This window comes from Vulpes lagopus, chromosome 2, assembly GCF_018345385.1.
Source record: "Vulpes lagopus strain Blue_001 chromosome 2, ASM1834538v1, whole genome shotgun sequence".
Taxonomy (NCBI): Eukaryota; Metazoa; Chordata; class Mammalia; order Carnivora; family Canidae; genus Vulpes; species Vulpes lagopus.
The window spans coordinates 2,555,512-2,579,804 of NC_054825.1; the positions used below are offsets into that span (position 1 = coordinate 2,555,512).

General features: G+C 49.8%; 1 protein-coding gene across 5 annotated transcripts in view; it reads left to right on the forward strand.

Annotated features, from left to right (window-relative positions):
* Positions 1-24,293, forward strand: part of LOC121484769 (translation initiation factor IF-2-like) — a 57,579-nt gene that overhangs the window by 21,596 nt on the left and 11,690 nt on the right. For 3 of the 5 annotated variants that reach the window (XR_005986109.1, XR_005986108.1, XR_005986107.1), the window contains exons 2-3: positions 657-764; positions 872-934. The gene's annotated coding sequence lies outside the window, so the exon portion shown is untranslated. Of the gene's footprint in view, positions 1-656; positions 765-871; positions 935-14,698; positions 15,254-24,293 lie in introns of those variants that run through there. The other 2 variants (XR_005986106.1, XM_041744438.1) reach the window with 2 other exon arrangements.

The following is a 24,293-nucleotide window of genomic DNA, read 5'->3' on the forward strand; positions in this document are numbered from 1 at the left end:
ACCTGGGCCGAAGGCGGTGCTAATCCACTGAGCCACCGGGACTGCTCAAAGTCTTGGTATTTTGAGAGTGAAAAAAAATTTTTTTTCCTTTAGCATTAGAGGATTGCTTTTGTGATTTATCTTCTTTAGAAGGTTCACAGGGAAGCAGAAACCAAGTGCTAACTTTCCCAAAGGTTATTAGTTATGGAGCATGTGTGCAACCTGAAAATAAGTAAAATTAATTTGCTCTTCAGTGTCAGTAAGACAAAGAATTACTTACATGTGAATTGTTTATATTGTATTAAGAAAGCATGTAACTCGAAACTAGGCAAAATGTGTTGAAGCATAGAGCTAGTTTCTTGAACAAAATTGATAGGTTTTGTATATTTCCAATATCACAATAGTTTATTTTAAGAGTTTTGACCAAAATTGTTTAAAATGTCTATATTAAATCTATAAAGTGAGGTAAACCCCAAACATTGCTAGAAATAATGAGGTTAAATGTAACTGATGGAACGTGTTCCTGAAAGACGATGTTTAAAGTCACCCCTCAAACGTCCTATAAACTCATCCAGCTCCACAGGGGTCTGTGTTTGCAGCTGAAGTTTGCAGAAGGCAAATCCAATTAGTGCCGAGTGCTCCAGGAGCCTCCTCAAGTGATGTTTGGTGTCTTTCAGAAACGGGCATGCAGGAGAGGAGAAGCAGCCGGGCCAGAGTGGGGCCGAGCCCCTGTGAAGCTCAGTGCCCCAGTGTCCTGCAGCGGCGAGGGGCTGCCACGTGTGGGGGTAGGTTCCTGTTCCCACCAGGCCAGCTATGACCCATTTAAATATTTTAATACAAAGTGTAAATAATCACTGTTCTGATGCATCTGCGGCTGTGATTTGTTAAATAGATTCCTCAGAACGGCGGAAGGAGCTGGGCCCAGCCTTGCCCGAGATGTATGGCGGGGGAGTCTGTAAGTGCATTAACCTTCTTGCTGTGACATAAAAGACAGACTTGTTCTTAAATATTAGATCCATAAAACAAAGTTAATAAAAACGGCAATTACATTTCTAAGGACTGAGGGATGTAAATAAAAAGGTGCAGATTGATTTAAGCTTTTCTTGGTGTTCTGCTGGGGTGCAAACTGATTTGTTTCCAGCTTGAGATTGGAAAAAAAAAAAAAAAGAAAGAAAATGCACTTAAATTTTTTTCTTAACACAGGGTTCAGGGAAGGGAACAGGCCACCGGATACAGTTAATAGAGGTCATTTGAGGACATCTTGGAGAGAAGCCTTGACCTCAGTTAATTATCCGAATAGGGATGGACATTGTTTTCTTATTTCCCTGTTTGAGCTAGTTTTCGTGTCCCGTAAACTTCACAGAAACCTCAGATTTCAGAAGGAGAAATGCAGTGTTCACACCATTAATTCAAAGTAAAGGAGGTCTAACATGGCCAGAGTTAGATTCTCAGTTTCCATATTGGGCAGGATATTGTAAAGTATACACGAGTTACTAATACCTGTAATTAATATTTATTAATACTAATAAGTAATACCTGTGTTACTAATTTTGGACTTATTCTAAGAACAAGTTAATGTCTTTGATAACCTCTGTAATTCTTGTTTGTTTCTTTAATTTTAAATTTAGTTTCTTAATATTGCAATAAAATAGAATTACGTTTAACTGTTACATAGAAACCAGGAGAATGTGGGTCTGTGTGTGTGTGTGTGTATCTGTGTATGTGATCATTTCTTAGATTCCCCCTAAAGAATTTTAGAAAAACGTATCGCTCTGTTTTTGATGAGCAAAAGGTTGAGTTGGTCAGTTCTAAGATTTTGAATGGGCATATTGCAAGCTACTGTGTTTTACAATGAGAGGCAATGATTTTGTTTCAAATGAAGACCTAACACTGTGCCAGTTATTGCCCATGTGAACCTCTGATCATCTGAAGTCACTGGAAAAATATGAAAACAGAGCTTAGTGTCTGACTCCTTCAATGAAGGCATGCTTTTCTTACGCTTATCTTCTGGAGAATTTCTGCATGTTATGCTGCATTCCATGGTGCAACCCTAAACAATGGTGAAGTCAAAGATTGGCAATTTGAACTTACTGTATTTTAGATTGATTCCTTTAACAGCCAGACATGCCCTGGAATACAAATCCATAATGTTTACCTTGAGAAATATGGCCTCATTATGAGTAAATTGTGTTAATGCTGGTTACTAACTGGTAACCTTCCTGGTTCTCATCCCATTTCCATGGAATGTATCTTTCAAATCCCCCCATCTGTTGGGCAAACACTTGGAACGTAATATGGATTCTTAATGCTCTGAGACGTTGTGTTCTGGCATGAATGGCTTAAAGAAAAAAAAATTTGGCTCAAGCAACTGATTGGATCATTTTAGCTAATATTCTGTTTGAACAACAGTTTCTATTTGATTAGGATTTTTCCTTCCTTTGTAACTCCCCAAGCTTGCCTCTGTTCTGTTTCGTAGGAAATGAATCTGTGAGCAGAGAACCTATATTGATATGTAAATACATCATTTTTTCCTTAGTGCTCGATATTCTTTTTATCTAAATTTCAGAAACTGACTTTAAAAAATCAGTTTCCCTTTATCTGTAGTTATTCTCAATAAAATTTCACCCAGGCTTGGGTGATTTAATATTTACACCTACTGTTTCTAAAAGTCCTATGTAAATAAAGATTGAAATGTGAATTTGAAAAGTCACACCTCTTGATATTTGAACAGACTATAGCTGCGTATATCTTCTTTTTCTAATAATATGGCTAGTTTCTCTCCTAAGCTTTTAAAATAATAAGACACTATTTTTGTATTCTGGAACATCAGGAGGTTCAGTGTTAAATAAAAAGCAAACAGTATTTTTAGAAATGCAAGATCCCAGGGAGAAGTGCTTAACAGTAAATCACTGATGGGCAGCAATTCCAAATTTCAGAAGACTTTATTAGACACATAGGTCCATTCACAGATATGCACCTGTGTGCATGAGTGTGCCCTGTCCTGTACCATTGGTCCTGAGTGGACCCAGGGTGGAGACCTGGGGTCAGAGAAGCAAAGGTTGCATCGAGGGGTCTGTAGAGCCCTAAAAGGAAACTTGGGTATGAGTCTCACCTTCTTTGGTCCTCCCTCCGATAACCTCCCTGGGAGGTCCCCCCATAACCGCCCTGAGTGCTCCCCCCGGAAACTTCCTGGGTGCTTGCTTCCCCAGGAACCTCTCTGGATGCTTCCCCCAGAACCTCCCTGGGTACTCCCCCCAGAACCTCCCTGGGTACTTCCTCCAGAATCTCCCTTGGTGCTCCCCCTGGAAACTCCCTGGCTGCTTGCTTCCCCCAGAACCTCCCTTGCACTTGGTTTTCCGGTGTGCTGCTGACTTGCCAGGACCTGGGCTGACTGGCCAGTCCTGCTCTGAGTCCCCGCACGGCTGTCTCAGCTCATGCCTGGGCACCTGCTGTCTTTCTCCTCCGGAGCGTTTCCTCGTCTTTAACATGGATTAATCGTTTGTCACCAGTGCAGGGTCTTGGCTTCTCAGGTGCATGGGGACTTTTTCAGTTGAATTCGTCCACCTTGTTTCCAGGTTGGCGTGTGGTCCCCTCTGTGCTGACTGCCTTCGCAGGGACCGCTGCTCCGCCTGGCAGGAGGACCCCGCCGTGGCGCTCGCCGCTCGTAGGGGCGCCTCCTCTTAGCCCTGCTTCACCCCGCTCGGGTTACTGACGACCGCAGGGAGACTGTCCCCGTCCTTGCTGCGGGATGTGGCGCTCCATCCTCCCGGTGTCCCCGGGGCCAGGCTGCCCTTCTCTGCTGCCGCCCAGAGCAGTGCTGATGGCCGGTGGCCACCCGTGGGACCCTCCTTCCTTCACAGGGGGCCGCTCAGCGGGGCCCGGCCCGCCAGGGCGCTCGCTGCGTCCCCGGGTCACTCAGCCTGCTGGCCCCGGGGCCACGGTAGCCCAGGGCCAGGCGGACGCCACGTCGTCTTCTGCAGATTCATTTAATGGGAGACCTGCCGGGGCTTCGCGGGCGCTCTGCGGCAATCCAGTGAAGCTACGCGGTGGGGCCGGTGCGGTAGACGGCCGAAAACTAGAGCCAGAACAGAGTTCCCTAAGTGAACAGATTTGCTAAGTGGAGATGCTGTGTTCCCGCCACCATGTTTTCCCAGTCATGTCTGGTCTCTTTAAATTTTTTTTTTTTTTTTTTAAGATTTTATTTGTTTATTCCTGAGAGAGGCAGAGACAGAAGCAAGCTCCCTGCAGGGAGCCTGATGCGGGACTTGATTCCAGGACCCCGGGGTCACGCCCTGAGCCGAAGACAGACGCTCCACCGCTGAGCCACCGCTGAGCCACCGCTGAGCCACTGCTGAGACATGGGAAGGTGTCCCATGTCCGGTGTCTTGACACCGCACCCCAGCGCAGGAGCCCTTCAGGGGCAGGCCACCCTCAGATCTTACCGGGTTGGCATGATGGTCACCTGCCTGTCTTTTCTCAGCTCTGTTCCCCACCTTTGCTCTGCTCTGCTGGGTGTTGGGGGGACTCCTTGGCTTCTGGTTTCTGACCCTGGACGCTGGAGTGGGGAGGAGAGCGAGATGGAAGCCAGAGCACCTCTCCCTCTGCCCCTTCCTTCCCAGGTACCAGCTCCTGCAAAGGTGTCCCCCTTGGTCCCAGCTCCTGCTGGGTGGCATGGGCTACTGGGCTCTGGTCATGCCACTGCCTCCCTCCGCCCTCCCCACCTGGGGAATAGTTGGTGGCCTTGCCCTTCCCCATGTGGCTCTTCTGCTCTTCCACCATTTGTGTGCTTGAAGCCACATTAAATTCCCCACATGGAATACCTGGGTTCCTTTCTGACTGGACCCTTCCTGGGTTAATTACCTAATGAGTGGACAAGTCCTCTTGGGTTTGCTGTTTTAAACATGGGCCTCTGGTTCTTTGTTGCCCTCTCTCCGGTCCCTGGGTCTAGCCCAGCAAGCTCTGTGTTGGGGAGCGTGGCCAGAACCTGCTCCGCCTCGGGGTCATCTGGTGGTATGGTGCTCCTGGGCATTAGATTGAGAAAGAGTCAGGTCCTTAATGTTGCTCGCTTGTGTGTGTGTGTTCTGTTATCTGGGGTTAACTGTATTTTATCACCCAGACTTGTAGAGAATTGTCATATAAAGGCCAAAGTGCAAAACATGACATTTTTGTTTTAGGGACCCTTCCCCCCACACAACCCAACAAGTTGATTTTGGATTACAGCCCGTTAATTGGTGTTGAGGGCAAATACTATGCGAGTGGTCTCAGTGAGCTGCTGTTCTACTCACTTTTTGACACTGAGATGCCCTGTCTGACTGCGGGGACTAGGGGGCGGGAGCAGAAATCGAGGGGCTGGCATCAGGGCCTTGGTCTATGCCTGTTGCCTGCCACCCCTGCAGGGATGGCGGGGCAGCCCACGTGTGATTATTTTGATTCTAAGTGGATACACTCAATTTCTTTGTACTTTTTTATCTCCAAATGGTCGACCTTTAAAATATTTGTTTTATTTTACTTACCTGTCTTATTGATAATTCTCCCTACGTCTGTAGCATCTCTAAACAAAGCACTAAAACAGGAACAGCCCCAGAACCTGTGTGCACGAGCGTCTGCCTTTCTCCTGTGCCTGCGTCGCAGCAGGGCGATGGCTGTGGCCAAGCTCAGTGGCCCAGGTGTCAAGCCGCGGATGAGACTGAGATGAAAATGTAATGTCCTGACACAGATGAAGGAAGATCGATGTGCAGTGGTCTGGTCTTTGTGTCCTGTTTCAGCAATAGCTAGTTCTTGTCAGTCTTTTATTCTTATGTCCTGAGAGGAGAAAACACAATCAGGTGGATCAAGGGAATTTCATTGATTATTCTGTGAGAATCAAATTATGCTTGTCCATTTTCCCCGGGTTTGTCAGGGACCCTAGATTCATTGAACCCCGTCCATTTACAGATAAGGAGAATCGGGTTCTCCATGGTCGAAGGGTAGGCTGGGGCTCCAGCTCCCTTTGCTGCCCGCCCCTCTCTGCCCATCTCTGCTCCTCTTGGCCCGGGCATGTGTTGACTGCCAGGCTCCCTGCCCCACACTGGGTGCAGCGAGCAGCTCTAACCCACTGGGAGGCATGCCGTGAGGGCCCGGCTCTTCGCAGACATCATGCCCAGACGCAAGGAGAGCTCTTTGGCGAAGGCACGGCACTGAATTATTATTATCTGGAAGAGTGGCCTGGCCAGGAGAAGAGTTTGGCTGTGTCAGTACAGCCAAGTGTGAATCCCAAAATAGAGGGGCTTGAATAGACTTGCTTACAAAATCTTCAGATTTAGCTTCTGGCAATAAATGTTTTCTCTAGAGTATGGGAACCAAGAAAATAGTTTTGTTTTCTTTTTTTTAAACTATGTTTCCAGACTCTGAAGGATCCCAGAGCTTTTAGATGACCAGAGAAACAAAACGAACACTTCTTTCTCTATAAATTAAGTGGAAGTATGAGGAGATGGTGACATGGATTAAAAGTGCTTTAAGGAAAAGGTAATTTAGACGGTCTAGGAGCCTACCAGGCTGTGCTGATGCTTGTGTGCTGCCTTCTGCTCCAGGTGAGAGCGTCAGGTACATGGTCACTTTGGTGAGTGCAGAGAGAAGACAAGAGCATCACATATGGACCCATCCCTGGTGGCTGTTATGAGGTCCTCCTTTTTTGGGGTTGGTCCTGGAATGGGCGGGGGGGAGGGAGGCTGGGGGCTGGAATTCTAATGCCCAGCGGCAGATGTGACTTTGACCAGTGGAGGCATGGGAGCCAGACTTGGAGCCTTGCATAAAGTCTTGAGCCCAGATCATCTCTCTGTACCTTAAGGGGATTAGACATTAAAATAGCAGGCCATACATGGGTGCGGGCTCCAAATCTGTTCTGTCCCATTGGTACATGAACCAAAAGGAAAGCACGGACATAAAATAGATACAGACTCTTGAAGTCCTTTAAGCCTTGGACAGTGGCAAATGCAGAATCATCCTGCGAGTGCACCTCCACCATCCGAGGCACACAGCATTCAGAGCTGAGACCGTGTGCGTGGAGGATGTCGCCTCAGAGTATAAACAACATAAACAGGTCTACCACTGTGGAGCGTGGGGGAGCACCTCAGGAATTATAATGAGAATACAAACCTCCAAGATTCTGAAATATAAAAGAATCTCACTATGTGAAGTTCACTATAAAGATAATTGTTTGAAATTTCAAAAAAACTGATTAAGAAGAAACAGCCAGGGGTACCCCGGTGGTACAGTCAGTTAAGACTGACTCTCAGTTTTGGCTCAGAGTCCTGAGATTGAGCCCCGTGTCGGGCTCTGCACTCAACAGGGAGTCTTCTTGAAGTTCTTACTCACCCTCTGCCCCTCCTCCCACTCAGGGACTCTCTCTAAAAATAAAACTAAATCTTAAGAAGACAGAGGCATAGTGAAAGGAGAGCACAGTGTGGAAAAAGAATTGGAAGGCCGGGAAAAAAAAAAAAACCAAACCCTAAAAGTGAGTGATACAATCATTGAAGTAAGACATAGTTAAAGACAGAATTAGTGAACTAGTTTTTCTGGGGAAGTCATCCCAAACAGCTTGGGACATAAAGAGATGGAAAGTATGAAAGTGTGATTGAGAGAGGAAAGAATGGAAGGTCTGTCAGGAAATCCAGAAGAACAAATTTAGAGAACAGGAGAGGAAGAGATAATGAAAAGGCCTGACTTGAAAAGACTCGTGGCTTTTGAAAAAACAGTGGCTGAGAATTTCCCAGAATTGAGGAAAGACAATGTGTAGCCAGATGATTTTGAAGTGGAAGAACAAGGTGACAAAGATCACCCACCTGTCAGATGTCAAGATGCATTACCAACTTGTAAGAATTCAGACAATGTGCTGTTGGCCGAGGGATAGGGAAATAGACCAGTGAAATAAGTTTGAGGGCTTTAAACTTGGGTATAACGCAGCTTAGTGCATTGCAGAGAAGGCAACTCAGGTGGGAGCCACCAGGTCCTCTAACTGCTAAGACGTGTGGCCATCTGTATGAGGAAAAATCAGATTAGATCTCTGCCCTACACACAGATCAATCCTGAGAGCTGGAGAGAAGGTTAAAGACCCTAAATGTGCAAAGTAAATAAACGGAGAATTATAAAATCTCATAAAGCCACAGAGAAAAGATTGATACACTTGACTGTACATAAGACACATTTCATACCCAAATTCCTTACCACTGTTCAAGAAGATGCCGTAAAGCAGGAAGACACTTGTGACATACCAAATGGACCCAGCAGGTTCATGGACAAAGTCCATGAATTGGCATTTCAGAGAAGAGGAAACCAAATCAGCCAGTAAACATAACGGACATTAAGCCTTGCTAATGATTAAGGGTATCAACTTAAATCATCAAATTAGCAGAAAAAATAGTCACGGAGCTCTGAAGTGTGGAGGAGGATATGAGACATCCTCTATTGTCTAGTCCACCTCCCCTGGCTTCAGTCCTGCCCGCTTCTCCTTTCCCCGCATCTGAAGCCTTGCTTCCCAAACTTGAACTCTTTAAAGATGATCGGTAGGAGACTGATGGTGAACAGTGTGCTGAGTCGCTCATTAGAAGCTGATGATGAAAATGTGGGCAGGAATGCGGAGCGAAAGGATCTGCCCACCACCTTGGAAGCCGTGTACCTTGGGATGGTGACTGGGAGATCAGATACCAGCTAAGGGTGGTGACGGGCACTCCCTGGGACCCAGAAGATTCCTTCCTGGGAAGGAACCCTAGCAGATGCCTGAAGAAATGTCTACAAAAAATTATAGTAGCATTGCTTGCTTAGCAAAAAGCCAGAACAACTCACCTGTCCCGTAGGACAATGGACAAGTGGATTTGGGTATATTAATTCAACAAAATATACACAATAAGAATGGATGAATTAAGGAGATGACAGGAGGCTGTGTATAGAATGGTACCATTTAGATGCAATTTTAGACATGGAAAACATTAGTATTAACTGAAAGAGTCAGAAATGTTCCTGAGAATGAGAGACCTCAAGTTCAGGACGATGAGATTATTTCTCCTTAGGGCGTGAGGGCTCAGGATCTGCAGGGTGTGTCTCTTCTGTTCTCCCTCCCAAGCGATGCGGTGCTTCATGAGGGTGTGGTACATTTTTGTGCTTTTTTGTACCCCTGGAATCATGGTGGGCGGGTCTTGGGCATGATGTCTCCGCACAGCTGTCATGGATGTGGAAAGACAATACAGGGGATGTCCTGCGGGGCTGCTGGGGAGACATAATGGATTGTTCTGGGGGGGGGGGGGATGATGCTTTCACCACAGACCTCTTGGTGAAAACAGACACCAGAAGACCGTGGCAGGACATCTTTGATGTGGTCGGGGGGTTGGGGACAGTGCCTGTGTGAACACGTGGGCTGGCTGTGGTAAGCATAGGGTAGGATGGCCGGTGCAGTGGGAGCCCTCCCCCCTCCCCCGCGGGAAATGTGGATGTCCACCAAGGTGGACTCAGACCAGTAACAGATGAATCGGGAAAGTTATCAAAAAGCTGGATGAGTTAACATTAGAAAAACTACTACATTGGTAAAAGGAGAAAAAACCAAATGATTGTCTAAATAGATGCAGAAACAACATCCAGTTACTCCAAATCCCACTCACAATGAAAACTACGCAAACCAGAAATAGAAGTGTTTATCCTGGGGAGGCGTAGGGTTTGTCATATTTAGTGGAAGCATTTCTGTTGATGAAGAGGGAAACACAAGTGTGCTTGCTGTCGCCACTCTGTTTAGTGCATGAGTGTGCGGGTGTGCTGGGTTCCTGACTCTCCAGGGAGGGATAATGCTCTGACCTTTGACATGTTAAGAAAAAGAAGCGATGGTGTAAAAATTGGAAAGGAAAGAAGTAAACTTATTTCCAGATGATATAATTATCTACATAGAAAATCCAAGAAAAGCTACAGATAGTGCTAGAACTACTATTCGCCACGCTTGCTGGCTAGGAGATGAACACGCAAACATAGGATGGATGGATGGATAAAAGAAACTGTCGTATATATACATAGTGGAATGTTATTTGGCCATAAAGAGAATGAAATCCTGCAACAACAAGGATGAAGCTCGAGGGCATTACGCTCAGAAAAAGATTCTTCTCATACGATCCCACTTACATGTGGAATTCTTTTATTTAAAAAAAGAAAAAGCAGCTCATAGATACTGAGAGCAGATTGGTGGATGCCAAAGGCAGGGAATGAGGATTGGAGAAATGGGTGAAAGGGGTCAAAAGGTATAAAATGAAAAAACTAAAACAAAAATTTAAAAAGACAGCAGCAGCACCCAGTAAGTGGGTTCTTTAAAGTCCTCAGGCTCCTCACGGGGAAGCCTGTGTGAGACCCCAGCATCCGCTCCTAGTGCCAGTGCCCCTCCACTAGAGCCCACATCCGGAGTTTGAGATATTGCAATGTAAGAGAACAACCTGGTAACCGGATTTCGGATCTGTCCTCCATGCCTGCTTTTAAAGTCCGGGAAAGCTCTGCGTGCAGTTTGTTTTTTAGTTTTGAACTCGAGGCTTTTCCTAGAACGCACATTCCTCCGTATCCCCTATTTTCAAAATGTCCTGTTTGTCGTCTTAAGCTCAACAGTATTCCTCTGTGATCCTCGTGCATCTGGGGCGTGAGCGCTGTCGGTTGGCCTGCTCGGGGCAGGTGGAGCTGCTCCCAGCACAGGCCCGAGCCTGGTGCAGCCCTAGATCTTCCCAGCACGAGCACCACTCAGCCTCAGAAGTGGGGAAGGTTATGGGATGCCACCTGGCCTGACTCCACCTCCCCTGACTGCAGTCCCAGCCACTTAGCCTTTCCCCCCAGTCTGAACAGAGTGTTCCTCAAACTTGATCCCTTCGAGGATAATCAGTGGGAGACATTATAAAGTGTTTGCTCATTATTGTTCCAAGTTCCTCGTTCCAAGCTATTGCTGAGTACTGCTCAGTACTGAGCTTTGTTCCTGTTGTCCACTCCCACCCCCTGGAAGGGTCTTACGGCGGTTAGACTAGGGCAAGTTCCAGAGCCTTCGAGCTATGGGACAATCTGAAACAGAGGCAAAAAGAGTGATCTTTACAGTGCAGTGCCCTTTCCCTTGATATGGGCCCTGCTCCCCACAGCTCCTTCAGACTCAGGCTGACAAGTAAGCCTTCATAGCAAGGTGGAAGGCCAGTTCAAATACAGACTTCTTGGATTTCTTGGAGTTCCATGCTGGGATCTGCTGGGATGAGGGAAAGCTGGCTCCTGGGCACAGCCCAAACTCTGTCCTGCATGACATGGGGCCCTGAGCACATTAAAAGGACAGTCCGGGCTCCTTGTCATCCCCACTCCCACCTCACATAACCCTCTCCCAACAAGCAGCTACCCCTTGGAGTAGGGCAGCAGTGAGGTGGTCTGTCCTCAGGAGAATGTACCTGGAGAAAGGCTGGCCCGGGCCCAGGAAGTAGGCTCTGGAAGGGGGACAGGGGCTTAGGGTCAGAACATCCCACTGGCCCTGTGGATTCTTTACCCCATGGAGAGGCGCAGCCAGAGGGGGCCCTCTGATGCAGGAGGCCCCAGGCGGTGGGCTCACTGGTAAGGTAGCTTGGATGGAGGGAGAGAAAGATGAACTCTTACTCACTGGTAATAATTAGGAAACAAACCACATTCACATTATTTCTTCCGGATGAGAGGAGCAGCGCATCTTCGACTGACTAGAAGAACAGAACAGAAGCTTCGCGAAGAGTAAAATCTGTTCCATCCCAAGGAGAGGGTGAACTGTATTACAAGGCAAGTTAGCACTTTCAGAAAAATGTGACTTAGGCTTCCTGAGGTCTGTCCAGTATCCTTTCAGATCAGCCTGCAGGATTCTCTTCGGTATTTGTCACAAGCTGGGTCCGCTACTGACAGCCTGTCTGTGTACCCGGGCTGTTTCAGGAGCGCCTTGGTTTCTGGGGGCTAGTTTGGTTGGATCTAGAACTCTCCAGGGATTGTCGGTCAGCACTTTGAATAGCCCTCTCACTGCCTTCTGACTTCTGTGTTTGACGGGAAGGCAGCCGGTAATCTGCAGGATCCCTCGAATACGACACGATGCTTCTGTCTCTGCGGGCGAGAGGATTCCTGCTTTGACACTGTCATTCTGCTGTGTGGACCGCCTGGGCCCGAGGCCCTTGTATCACAGTATTAGAAACGAAGAAAAGCTGTCTTTAACAAACGTCTTTCTCATCGTAGAAAAATGTCAGAGTTGTATTTTATCAAAAGCCATGTGTTCCCACTGTTTCTTACAAGATGACTTTCAAGCCTGATGGGGCAATAGGGCATCGTCAGTGAGCATGAGACTTGGGGGAAGGCTCCTGTTGAGTCAGAGACGCGGTCAGCACCCAGACCCCGCCTGTCACACTGCAGAGTCCTTGGACCCCACACCCTCCCTCTAGATCAGGGACAGGACAGGCCCCTCTTCGGGTGTCACCGTGGCTCTGTGCTGCAAGAGGGACATTGATAATTAGAACGCGTCAAGAAGAGTGAATGGGACGATGTGGGAACCTGACCCGCCACTGGCTGAGAGGCTTAAAGGAGCAGGTTCTGCAGGTTCTTTTGTGCTTAAGATCCTGGGTCTGGGTTTTCATAGTGATGTGGCTCTGTCTGTCTCACTGTTTCCAGTCTGGTCTGTTCTGCCTCCAGCATGTCTTCACATAACCCCATTGCGCCACAGGAGGGCGGGTGGGGCCAGACGGAGACCTCTCAGTGAAAACCTTTTTATTTATCATTTTTTAAAGATTTTACTTATTTATTCATGAGAGACACAGAGGCAGAGACACAGCCAGAGAGAGAAGCAGGCTCCCTGCGGAGAGCCCCATGCAGGACTCAATCCCAGGACCCTGGGATCCTGCTCTGAGCCAAAGGAAGACTTTCAACTGCTGAGCCACCCAGGCACCCCAGTAAAGACCTTTTTATTTTATTTTTTAAAAATTTATTTATTTATTTATTCATGATAGACATAGATCGAGAGAGAGAGAGGCAGAGACATAGGCAGAGGGAGAAGCAGGCTCCATGCCGGGAGCCCAATGCAGGACTCGATCCCGGGACTCCAGGATGGCACGCTGGGCCAAAGGCAGGCACTAAACTGCTGAGCCACCCAGGGATCCCCAGTAAAGACCTTTTTAAAAAGAAAATTTAGTTTTTGAGCCACATGGTGGTGGTGCTGTTGGCAACAGTGATGATGATGATGATGATGAAGGAGGAGGAGGAGGAGAAGACACGATGAAGAGCATTGTCTGGTCCCCTTCCCACCAGGCCATCCACTGTCCCCCAGAAAGAGGCCCCGTCCTCTGGAGTCTGGCCCCCTGAGCCCATCTGCTGCATTCCCTGTCCCACAGCACCTCACAGGGAGCTTTGCCAGCTCTAACCTCACATCTGCTACTTCCTGTGCCTGGAGCAGAGCGTCTCACCGGGTGCCTCTGCCTAGAGTCTCACAGCAGGAGCTTCCTGGCCAGAGACGTTTGGGAAAAGCTACATCCCCTCCCCACTTTTTGGAGATTTGATGCATAGATGATCAAAGAACAAGAATCATGGTAAAGACACTCGTTTGATTTTGTTCAATCCAGTGTTTGCAAAACGTCCTTTTGTAAAGGTGCCTGTTACACATGCATCTCTGGGACTGTTTTGGGAAACACAGGCCTGTTGAATACTTGCCTGTATTCACAATCAGGGTACGGCCTGAGCTTCCAGACAGATCTCCTATCCCTGCCTGTGTGTGCTGTGAACCCTGGCTTCCCTCATCCCAGATGACTTCTCTAGTTCTGGAACATTCTGACCTGCCGTTCCTATTACCTGGGAGGCCCTCCCCAACCCTGAAAGATTCTGTTCTGCCTTCTTGGTCCTCTCCTATGTGAAGCCTTCCAGACCCCTCAGCAGGGAGAATCAGCGGCCTCCAGACCATCCCCTTCCAATCCACCTGCATGATGGATCACAAGCCTGGGTGCCCCCTTCCCGCCTGCTCACCAGTCCCAGGTCTCTCAGGCTGGGTCCCCATGGCTCAGGGCAGCACTGCCTTCTAGGAAACGGACACCATCGTGGACCAACCCGCTGGCATCATGATGTGGTCTTGGAGAGCAGGGCTCCCCTGCCGGCTCCTGCCACTGGGCCACAGATCCACACCGCTCTTTGCCGGGATTGTGGCCAAGTGGGACAACAGTTTCTACATGCTGGACAAGACCTCGTTTCACAGTGGCACAGCGTCTGGCCACCTGTCCGCCCCTAGCCATCTGGTCCTCCCAGTTATTTCTGCGGGTGAAGGTGAGGAGGCATGAGGTGAGGTGGGCAGCAGTCCTGGACGGTTACAAACCTGGGTCACTTCCAGAGCCTGGTCCCCCTGAGAGGGGCCACTACAGCTCCTTTGTGATGGATCCCTGTTCAATATTTAGACAACAGTGTTCTTTTTTAATTGTTTTATGAATATATAAATTATATTTTCACTCTTTTTTTTTCTCATAGCACTGTAGGGGAGAAGAAAAATGATGTTTATTGAGAACGTTCTATGTAACAGGCACTGTAGGAAGTGCTTTAAATATCTTTTATTACATGCTAATATATAGTCTGTAAATGTGTATTTACTTCATAAATAAAACATCCTTTACAAGTGGTAGCCCTGTCATCTTAAATGCAGTACTTCATTCATGTGGGTGAACAGCCAGCCACGATAAATTAATTCCCACGATGTATTTTTGTGTCATCATAGGGACATCTTAACCACACCGAGAACCATTAAGGAGCAAGCTGGAAGGTTCCAGTTTGGGTCTCAAGACGTCCATGTGCCAACAAGTGTCAATCTCACAGATGGACCTGGGCACCCACCTGTTGGAATCGCCGGTTCAGGAGATCCCATCGCCTACTGCGCTAGAGCCAGGAGGACCCCCATCACCTCAGAGGAGCCTTCGGACTGTTGGCACCTGCTGCACCCTTCAGATGTATCTTTCTTGACAAGGAAATCATTTGCATCATGTAAAAGTTAAAGAACATTTCAGTGTCAAATTTCCTATGAAGTTAGAGAACCCTGTGGCTCATGGAACCATATCCAGATGTAGCTCTGCTTTCAGACTCCAGTAGTTTTGTGGATGTACCCAGGGCTCCTTATATGCTCATTTTTAATTAAAAGATTTATTTTTATATTTAAAATACTCTATAATCTTAAACTGAATTTTACTAAATGCTGGTGTCCAATCCGTTCTGTGTAATTCCCCAAATGAAGTTATCGGGCACAGGGCCTCTTTTATATTAAAGTGGAAATTTCTCACTTTTCTTGGATTTTCAATGCATCATCTGACTGTGGAGACGGGTGTCACTTTCCCTGGATCTGAAGGCTTCCTGAGATGTCTTAGTACTTACCAGACACGGTCCTCACAAAATCACTGGGTTCCAGCTCTGCTCTCAGGCTTTTTACCCTTCCAAGGCTGGGGGGTGGGCAGAGGCCCTGCACTCCCCGCCTGGTCGTCTCATGCCCATGGCCTGTTCCCTGCCAGCGGCCGCCCCTCAGTACCGACATCCGCAGGGCCAGCCTGCCAGCGGTCACGGCGTGTGGTCGTGGAGGGACTTCACGTGGTGCAGAAGGGCAGACCGGGTGTTGGGAGGAAACCCGTACGACACCAGCTGTGCTGTGGATTATCCGGGATCACAGGGCACTGCTGTGTCGCAGGAAAGAGGAGACTGCCCCCGGCATCCGGGAAGGTCACAAGTCCTGTGGCCCAGAGTCAGGTCACCAACTGCCGGGGATGAGCCAGCCGTCCTCACCAGGATGCCCAGGCCCGGAGCGGCGAGCCTGAGGTCTGTGGCCGTGAAACAGGTGCCATCGGGGAGCTTTCTTGTGCTCCTCTCTGCTAAAGGAGACGCGTCGTAATTCTTAGAGAAACCATGGGGGCGCAGAGCTTCTTAGATTCACAGCATTCCTTTTTGTGCGTGAGCCCGTCCGTTTCGCCCAGATTCACGGGGAGAGGAGGAGGCCGCACGTTTACTTAGTTGTGCTGGGGAACAAGCGCACACATTGCCATGGCTACTTGGTGAAGAAAGCTTGTTCCGTGGAGAGTAAGCCCCCTGCCCCTTCCTGCCTGGTGGGAAGCACCCCGTGCAGAGCCAGCCAGATGGGGTGCAAGGCTCATGTCCCCCAGGGTGTCTGTGGGAGGGGGTGATGGCCCACAGGGTTTGCTGGGAGCAGAGAGAGGCATGCACACATGGCCTGGGTGACCCTCAGTGGTCGCCCCTGTGTCCCAGTGCGTGACCCCTCAAACCCCAAAGCGGACACCCCTCTGGGAAGCCAGAGGACACGAAAGCTTAGAGCAGCAGGGACAATGACAATGGTGGGGTGATGCTGGACCGGCAGCTTTCCCATGAATCCCTCCAGTTCCCAGACTGGGAGGGAGCGCTCACGGAAGAGCGAGTCGGCGGGGTGCCCACAAGGTGTGGCTCCGGGGTTAGCTCAGCATGTTGAGTCTGCTCAGGCCGGGTCACAGACTAGGCCACCACGGGGTCCCCGTCCCAGGGCCCATCCTAGCCTGGCCTCCCCTGCCTTGCGTCCCCAAGGCAGCCTTTGGCCTCACCCTCAGCTCTCCCACCTGCCCAGTCCACCTCCTGGGCCCTGCAGCTTGGAGCCTATGAGGGAAATCAACGTCCAGGTAAAACTTCTTGTTTGTTTGTTTGGCCGTTTCATGACTATATGAATGATGCTTGTTCGCTCTAGAAGACGTGGGAAGTGGAGACAGGGAAGCAGGTGGCGACTGTGGGCCTGCGTGGCCCACTGCGGTGTGACAGTAGGGGCCTCCGCTCGTTGCAGGAGAACGTCGCGTGGGGTAGTGGCAGGTAGTCGCCCTGGAGCCCAGGCCCATTGTTTTGACAGCTGCGACACCACGTCTTACCATTTTGCCAGAAAAGGTGGTTTATAAAGTCTGTAGGTAAGTGTGGGGACATCTTTTCCGTCTTCAAGGTGAAGGCCAGGCCAGGACACCCAGCGTGGCAGGCTCGAGGCTGCCCACGAAATGTGCTCATCCCTTTAAAGGGCTTCATCAGTGTTTACTTGTCAAAAGAGGAGGGAAAGACCTGCCCTCGCACCCCGAGGAAGCGGGCTCCTGTTTGTGCTGCCGTTACACAGCCTTTCGGTTTGTCCTTTAACCCACAATCCGCCGTTGTTTGTATTTGGTGCAGGGACAAAACATGAGCATGTCCCTCTCTTATCCTTTCACAAAATGGGTTTATGGTGGCTTCGACCCCGAGAAATTCTAAAACGCCCACATCAGAAAACTCAAAAGCATGGTTAAGTGGTTAAGGAAGAGATGGTAACATTATTTGAAATGCTTTGCCTCCTTTAAAGATATATTTACAAATTTCTTTCTGAAACATTTCAAGTTATGCCTCAGATCCATGCTTAGTACAGGAAAAATTATCCATCACTGAAAATGAAATGCAAATGTGGAAATCTCCAGAACCCTGTCATCCCAGTCCCGCCACTGACGGTGGCAGTTCCATGTCCGTCCCTGTAACACTGGCTCCGTAAACGTGTACGTCCATAGACGTGTACTTTTGGTGTGAACGTCATGTGCATGTTTTCTTGGTGTGAATGTGTACGAGGTCCCCTCCTTCAACGGCTGCAGATCATCCCCTTGAGCAGAAATGCCCCAGCGCCCCGTCCGGTCCCCACGGAACGTGTGTCGCTGCTCCTCATTCCTCCATCCGTTTATTGCTCATCTATCTACTTGCTTTTTACAAAACTTGCTGGATAATCATTCTTACATGTTTCCAGAAAGTTTTCCAATTATTTCCATAAGAGAACTTTCAGTGGTACATTCTGGTTGTCTGCCCTCCAGGACATCGGTCCCAAGAGCCCACGTCCCTTCTCTTTCACTAACACTAGGAAGAGTCTACTCTGTTCATTTTTTGAACTTGGAGCATTATGAACACGTCTGAAAGCAGAAGAAACAGTGCAGGGGACTCCAATCGCTCGTCTCCGGCAGCGCTCAGCCCAGGGCCGGCTCGGCCGCCCACCCCCTCCACGCCCCGGGAGCAGGTCCCACACGTAATGTCGGGTCACCGTGCTTATTTCCGTGTGCTCTAGTCTCTAGGCTCTGGGTAAAGCTCTGCATGCTTTCGCAGTGTCGTAAATGATTGGTTTGTTTTGGTTCAGTTTGGTTTTTTACGACTTGTACAAATTGGGATCAAATAAGGTCCACCTATCCGGCGAGTTGATGAGTTCGGTGTCTTCTGATCAAGCATCTCCCTTCTGTTTCCCCCCCTTGATTGTACTTTCAGGAAACTGGTTTGTGGGTAGAGTTTGTGTCAAGACTGTGCTGATCGTGTCTCATGTTTTACCTACTCTTCTGACCGCTGTATATCCTGTAAGTTGGTAGTTGATCTGAAAGCTTGATCAGATTCGATTTTGTTTTTTGGGGAAAAGTTCTTTTTGGATCCTTGGCTTTCTGATCTTTGCCGCTGACTTCATTCTTTTAATCTGGGTGTCCTGCAGCCCATTTCTGATACATTTACTGGCTGGGTGCATATCTTTTGTGTACTTCCCGTCTTCCCACTTTTCTATTGGGGCCTGCATCTTTTTGTTATTTATTTATAAGACTTCTTTATATATGAAGGCTAGTAAGTCTGTTTTTCTCTCATATGTTACAAATATTTTTCCCACTTTATAATTTTTATTTACCATCAGCGATGCTTGTGGTACCCGTAGCCACATGGAGGATTACCTGTCATGTCTGTCAGCCTCTTTTTCTCTGGTTTCTAGCCTGAGAGTCACTCAAGAAAGGCCCTCTTTCCCCCAAATTCTGTACATTATTTGAATTGATATGTCGCTATGCATCTACAACTTTGCAAGATTTTTATTTCATTCTTAACATTTAAAACTGCTCTAGCTAGGGGCGCCTGGGTAGCTCAGTGGTTGAACGTCTGCCTTCAGGTCAGGTCCTGATCCCAGGGTCCTGGGATTGAGTTTCAGGTGGGGCTCCCTGCAGGGACCCTGCTTCTCTCTCTGCCTGGGTCTCTGCCTCTTTCTCCGTGTCTCTCATGAATAAATAAATAAAATCTTAAAAATTAAAAATTAAAAACTGCTCTAGCTAAAAATTTTGGGGGGCAAAGGATGATACATTCAGCTTGATTTCTTCACCAGTATTAGCCAGTTATTCTAACCACATTTTTCTCCACTGATTGATTGTAAATTCCACGTCTACCATATATGGGATTGCTTCTGTGCTTTCTCTTCTGTTCTTTGATCTTTCTCATCTGGTGGCTGTAGCACTGCGTGTGCCTGTGTGTGTGTGCACACGTGTATGTGTGGGGGATGCATGCATGTGTGTGGCTTTTTTATTAAAATATAACACATGCAGAAAAGTGGAAAGTTGGGGTCTAGGCCCAGTGCATGTTCTCGTGTGGACGGGCTACTTCTCCATCGTCCCTGGTTGTTTGTCAGAATGCTCCTGGCTTTTCTCACAGGCTTATTCATCCAAACCAACGTCAGAATCATTTTATCAGATTTCAAAAATAAAAGCCACGTGAGATATAAATTGGATTTCTGCTGAATTTACTGTTTAATTGCAGGATAAGCAGTAGCTTTCCAGCACTGAGACTTAACCACTCAGAGACACGGAGTATTTTGCTACGATAAACACTTCTTATATATAAAAGGGCTTCCTTTTCTTTCTGTTTTTTGTTTTGTTTTGTTTTGTTAGTACTCGCAGCTCAATCCTAGATTATCTTTTTTCCGTTACATTTTCTGATTATAAGTGATTCCAAAAAAATAAAAAAATAAAAAAATAAGTGATTCCAGATCATTTCCTGGAATCTTGCTGTTTAAAACTGAATAGTGCATTTTTCCCCCCAAATGCCATGAGAAGGAAGCTTCTTTGTACTTAGCGACGTCTTACATAAGTGTACCGAATGATCATTTTTAACAATTTAAAACCCTTTGAGGGAATGATTATCCTCACCCTTCTGATGGAGACAGTGGCTTGTGCAAACCGGACTTCTCGTACCCCAGCACCTGCCCCTGGGGAACGTGCTCCTCCAACCACAGGTGGGTCCCGGGGGTGGGAGGGTCTCATTAAGACGCAAACACTAGGGGATCCCTGGGTGGCGCAGCGGTTTGGCGCCTGCCTTTGGCTCAGGGCGCGATCCTGGAGACCCGGGATCGAATCCCACGTCAGGCTCCCGGTGCATGGAGCCTGCTTCTCTCCCTCTGCCTATGTCTCTGCCTCTCTCTCTCTCTCTCTGTGACTATAATAAATAAATAAAAAAAAAAAAAAAAAAAGATGCAAACACTAGTTCTGGGCGGGTCCTTGAGTTCTGCCTTTCCATGAGCTCCCACGAGATGCGGCCACCACGTTCTGAGAACCTGGGCGTCGCTGAGTCCCTGAGAGTGTGAGCACATGGGGCCTCTGTGGAGGCGCAGACAAGCTCCCCGCTTCTACGTGGAAAGTATCTCCAGTTTTCTGGAAGAATTTGAATAGTTAACTTTGCCAGATGAGGCAGCCCTCAAACCCACTACCGGGGGTGGTGGTATCTGGAGGATTGCAGGGTGGGGGGCAGGTGCCCGCCTGGGACTCCTCTGCTTCTCCCAGCACTGACCCTGGGCCTCGGTTTCCTCTTCTGGAAAATGCTTCAGGACCCACTGTGAGCAGTGAGTGGTGGAGTGATGCACGTGAGATGCTCTGACGGCCCGGCGGTAGTGACCGTGACTGCACGACTGTGCTCGGGGCCTCAGAGCCCACTGCCCTGAGTCCCAGGACATCAGTGACGGGGCCTAACAGCTGGGCCCCCTCCCCAGCAGGGCAGGCCACGTGCAGGGCACCAGCCAGACCTCACCCTGGGCCAGCTGCCCTCTGCGCAGGACTGGCACTTGGGATTTCTGTACACATTTTAAAGCACCTTTAGAAACTTGTGGCCTGGCTCTTTACAAATCCTTATGCCAATTTGGTGAGGATTTCCAGCCAGCGCGCACACGTGAGCTCGTGGCTCTGCAGCCTGGCCAGAGGGCAGGGCTGTGCGCGCAGACTTGGCGGGGCTCAGCAGGGCACCGGGGCGGGGGGCTCCATGGGGACAGACTTCCAGAGCCTGAGAAGATAAAACAGCTCTGGGGAGTGTGGCGGTGAGAGTTGCGCGACAGCGTGAGCATGCTTAATGCCACCGACGTGGATGCTTAAAAAGAGCACGGTTTAGGTCATGTGTATTTTGCCACAGTGAGAAACCCATCCAGTCAAGGCTTACCAGGACTTTGTGCGAAGTGGAGGCGGTTCTTCCCCTCGCCTCCCAGGATCATCGGCGGGGGCTGGTCCACATGCTCATCACTCATTCTCCACTTCTCTTCCTCCAGCCACTGGAAACCCGGGGATAATCTGGGGACTCAGACACCCGCCCCCCGCCCTAGGTTCCATGGGCAGGTGGCCGCAGAGAGCTGGGGATGAGTCTTCGATCCCCACGTTTGGGGGCACACAGCGCCGGCAGGCGTTCGCACAGGCTCCACTCCCGGCCACGCGGAGCCGTCCTGCAGGGGGTGGCCCTCCCGGGCCTCCCGCCGAGTTACAGGCCAGCTCAGGGGACGCTGGACGGCAGAGCGCTGGGCAGTGACCCGGTGTCGGCCAGGACACCTGCATTTAATGAATCGTGTGGCGGGGGCAGGTCTCAGGGAGCAGCAGCAGCGTGTGTGGCTCTGTCGCCCGTCTGTCCATCACCGCAGGGACAGCCCAGCTGACAAACGAAGGAGGACAGGGAGTCCAGTCTGGAGCTCTGGGCCCCACGCTGCGTCTCCGCTGGGAGTCTTCCTCAGACACCGGACTTCCTTCAGCTCAGGCCCCTCGGAGCCCGCAGCTTCGGTCCCACAGAGGGGCCCATCTGTGTCCAGACCTCAGCGGTCATGGCCTCTCCCGAGCCCTGGGAAGGGGGAGGCCGCATCCGGTCCCCAGCCGAGCCCCTCAGTGCCCAGCCCCGTGGACGGACAGCGAGGCGTCAGGCGCAGCCGTGGCAGGTAGGCTTGACTCACGGAGCCGCTCTGGGCAGCCGGGCACGGGCTGCTGGGTGGAGGCCGCAGGTAGCGGGGCCCACCGACGGGCCGGGGGGACGGGACGCAGAGGGTGAGCTTGTGCCTCCCGCCGCTCCCGGACCCAGCGGGCCTTCTGGCTGACCGTCGCTTTCCTCCAGTGGATTTGGGCTCCATCTCCCTCCAGAGTCACGGGCACAGCTGTGCTTCGCCTCCGGTGGCTGCCCCGCGTGCCCGGGGTCCCTGCTGGCCGCGGGGTCACTGCGGCTTCGAGCCGAGCCCGTGTGGGCCTCCAGACGCCCCCGTCCTCCGAGGACGGCGCCCACGCTCCCAGCCTCCCGGGAGACAGGAGAGTCGGCGGCTCTGGAGGCGTGGGGAGCGCCTGCCTCCCGGAGCAGGAGCCCCGGCGCTCGGCGCGCCTTGCCCGGGTCAGGAAGGTTAATTGTGCATCTGCAAATACACGGTGACTCCTTAGCCGAGATTCAGGACAGACCAGATTTGTTTACTGGCATCTGAATTTACTTACGTGAAAATAGTTACACAAATACAAACTTAAATCACATTTAATCAAGACCTTCATAAAAAAGAATGAAATGACAAGAAAAGTTGGAACCATCAACCGCAATCGTACACATCAATTAGAGGGGTCTTTCTGGTGTTCTGGTGAGACCCACTTACTCGTGTTGCAGGAAAGCCAGTTCAGTGATGATCTAAGTCTCTTTTTTAAACATTCTTGGGATGTCTGAGGGGCTCAGCGGTTGAGCGACTGCCTTTGGCCCAGGGCATGATCCTGGGGCCCGGGATCGAGTCCCGCGTCGGGCTCCCTGCGTGGAGCCTGCTTCTCCCTCTGCCTGTGTCTCTGCCTCTCTCTGTGTCTCTCATGAACAAATAAAACCTTAAAAAAAAAAAATTCTTGACAAGCCTCTTAATGGTCAATTTGAATTAGAAACACATCTTTTCCGCCGTCCCACAGGGTCCCTTCCCCCTGTGCCCACACTGTGCTTTTGGTGTCCTGCCCCCGTGACCTACGTCACTGCCGGAACCGGTGTCATGACGCTTTTCCTCCATGTTCTCTTCTGGAAGTTTGGGTTTCAGGTCTTACCTGTAGGTCGATTGCTGTGTGTGCTGAGACGGGGAGCCGTTTCATTGTTCCGCACGCAGCTCCAGTCTTCCCAGCGCCCCTTGGTGAAGAGACTTTCCCGTTGTGGGCTCTTGGCGCCCCTGTCGACGCCCCTTGATGGCGGATGTGTCTGTGTCTGGCTCTCTATCCTGTCCCACTGGTCTGTGTGCCAGCACGTACGTTTGAAGTCGAGAACCGTGATGCCTTCAACAGGCTCAGGAGAAGATGCTCAGGATCACTCGCCATCAGGGAGGTGCAAACCCAAACCACGGTGAGATCTCCCCACACCTGTGGGATGGCCGTTAGTAAGAAACCAAGACACTGAGTGTTGGCGGTTCCGTGGAACACTTGCAGCCCCTCTGTGCCGTTGGCCGGGACACGAACTCGTGTGGCTGCCGTGGAAAACAGTACGGAGGTTTCTCCAAAAATGAGAAATATAGTTACCATGTGATTTGGCAACTCTACTCCTGGGTATTTGAAGTCAGGATCTGTGAAGGATGTTAGCACTCCCACGTTGATAGCGGTATTAGTCCAAGGGTCTTAATGTCCACACGGATACACGGATAAGGAAAGCGTGGTCTGTACCCACAGTGTAATATTATTCGGCTGTAAGAAGGAATCCCTGCGTTATCAGACAGCATGGAAGGCCCTGGAAGACACTATGCTGGGTGAACTAAGCCAGTCGCAGAGGACAAGTAGTGCACGATTCTGCCTGAGGGAGGGGTCTAAACTAGACTCCTAGAAGCAAAGGATGAAGTGGCCGGATGCGAGGAGTTGTTGCTCGGTGTATGGCTCCAGCTGCACAAAACCGACACGCTGCACAACGGCCAACAACACTGTATTGCACACTTGAGCCTCAGAGAGGCTAGAGCTCATGTTAGGTGTTCTTATCACACTAAAATTTACAGAAAACAAAACAAAACAAAAAAAAAACCCAAAAGTTGACCTGTCGCTACAGCACCGCTCTGCTCCTTCTCCCTTTGGGTCCAGATAGTGCTGCCCCGCTAGGAGGGTCGCTGGAGGGTTTTCTGCTGCTCCCGGGGCAGCAGCTCCTTGAGGTTAGGGCAGCACCCTGACAGCAGAGCAGGGGGAGGCTTCTCACAAGGACCCTTTGTCTCCCCAGATGGTTCCACTTACAGCGCGGTTTCACTGGCATCCCAGCTAATTGATAGATGCGCTCGAGACCTGTGGTCCCAG